Source organism: Papaver somniferum, chromosome 7 (assembly GCF_003573695.1).
Source record: "Papaver somniferum cultivar HN1 chromosome 7, ASM357369v1, whole genome shotgun sequence".
Taxonomy (NCBI): Eukaryota; Viridiplantae; Streptophyta; class Magnoliopsida; order Ranunculales; family Papaveraceae; genus Papaver; species Papaver somniferum.
In genome coordinates this window covers 256,990,073-256,992,428 of record NC_039364.1, presented here as the reverse complement: position 1 = coordinate 256,992,428, position 2,356 = coordinate 256,990,073, and the positions used below count along the sequence as shown (strand labels likewise).

General features: G+C 35.8%; 1 non-coding gene across 1 annotated transcript; it reads right to left on the bottom strand.

Moving 5' to 3' along the window:
- Positions 1 to 754: 754 nt before the first annotated feature.
- On the bottom strand, positions 755 to 873 carry LOC113300766. The gene has a single exon (XR_003335915.1). It is a non-coding gene; the product is annotated as a 5S ribosomal RNA (ribosomal RNA).
- Between the last annotated feature and the right edge of the window lie 1,483 nt (positions 874 to 2,356).

Sequence of the window (2,356 nt, the reverse complement as noted above, 5' to 3'; positions counted from 1 at the left end):
GCACATCAACAGCACTCAACTGTCAGTTCTAGAAAACTAACAGTTTATTTCCTTTTTGCGGTTGCCTTTAGTAATTTAGGCAGGTGCCCTTACAAATTCTGTGCATTCACAATTCTCTTAACTTTGGCTTGCTTCAAATGCTTGTAGATTCTTCATACGACGTCGGATTGACTCCATTCTTTCGCCGCCAGCTTCGTCTTTCCGTCCTCTTCAAGATGATGTAAAGAAATCTCGGATTTAAGCTAGTTCCACTTTCTTTTGGTCAAGATAGCCTCAAGCACCTAAGAAAATCAAAACAAACAAAATCAAAGCATAATGATACAAGAACTACTAAGAAAGCAAAGCATTTGAGTACCTAACTAGTGCAAATATTGCACCTATCAGTAGTCACTGGTCATAAGAAAAAACACAAAAAAAAAACACCAGAAAAATCAAAAAAGACAATCAACACGAGGACTTCCCAAAAGGTCACCCATCTTGGGAAGTCCTTTCTTTCGCCGCCAGCTTCGTCTTTTCGTCCTCTTCAAGATGATGTAAAGAAATCTCGGATTTGAGCTAGTTCCACTTCCTTTTGGTCAAGATAGCCTCAAGCACCTAAGAAATTCAAAACAAACAAAATCAAAGCATAATTATACAAAAACTACTAAGAAAGCAAAGCATTTGAGTACCTAACTAGTGCAAATATTGCACATATCAGTAGTCACTGGTCATCATAAGAAAAAACACAAAAAAAAACACCAGAAAAATCAAAAAAGGCAATCAACATGAGGACCTCCCAAGAGGTCACCCATCTAAGTACTACTCTCGCCCAAGCACGCTTAACTAAAGAGTTCTGATGGGTTCTGGTGCATTAGTGTTGGTATGACCGATTGCTGAAACCATTTCACCAGTTCTACTACTTAACATATCTCCAATGCAGTGGCTCGATCAACCTAACAACAATCAGATCTTCACGGAAATTCCGATCCTGGGAATTGACAACTTGTTGGAATCAATTTGAACGAATAATCCCGTTTTAATAGTTTTTTAATGAAAAACATAAAAATAATCAATTAAATGGTCATTTTGTTCATATTTTCACAAAAATAAGGCAGACGCCCCCCCCCCCCCCCGACATCACGCTACAAAAATCATTTTTTTCTCACTTGTCCACTCATGGAGCTGGCTAAATAAAATCAGCAAACTAAATATGTGTTAATTCTAAGAATTGAGTTTAATGGTCGCGATCTCTGACTAAAGAGATGGGGGAGATGCTAGCAGTGGCTGAATAATGTTATGCCACTAACAGCAGTTCATGTGGATGAACATACTGAAGTTTGTTCATTTTGCTCCCATTATGGAATCAACAAATATGAAAAATGGATGGATAAACCAAAAATTTGAGGATTAGTTCACTGGGTAGTAGACTAAACACATGTCCAATGAAGAGCCGCCCAAACCAAGTTAAAACGCGCGCCAAAACATTATCCACCAGCGTGCAAGAAGAAATGCCCACTACAACTTTATTAAATACTGTCAGTTTTTCGACTACTAACAATAGTTTAGAGATTATTATACAGTAGTTCTTGCCGAACCGCCCAAATTAAACTACTTAAAAACTGTGTAGAGATAGGAAGGATGGGCCCCGCCGTACTAGGAACAATATGGTGTCCGAATTTATGTTTTGTTTCTCTCTGCATGGTTTGTGGTGTGGTCTAATTAGGCAGTTCACCAAGAGTTTTTGATTATTATATTAATATTTTAAACTTTATAGTATATAGATTATTATACTAATATTTTAAACTTTATACTATTATATAGATTATTATATATTATTACATTTTGACTCCTAATTGTATATTAATACCCTAAACTTTATAACATTATACAGATAATTATATTATTAAATTAAACTTTGTCGTATTATGTATGAATACATTAGTTGTCCGCGGTTTGTGTACAGCCACCGCGGATTACTTATATTCGGGTGTTTCTTATTCAGTCGCAGATCACAATTTGTCATACTGCAAAACACAGTTAGATATCCACAGTTTGATATCCAATTGCCATAGAAACTACCCTGAGGATGGAGACCAGGGTATTGTCCATCCTTGATTTCAACCTAGTCATTCACGAGTTTTAGGTTACTTAACTTTCATTATAATAAGGCACTGAAAACTATTGCCCAATGGCTTGTAAGATGCTTATAATCCAAAATTTACGAAAATTACTTAACTTTTCTTGATGTCTTATTTTTCTGTTCTATCCATGTTTTAAATTACGAAAAGTTGGAACACTACCGCTTCTGGATATAATAATCTAATACTTCACGATAATATTTCACAACAAAATCCACTTCCATGTACCAAATTTCCGT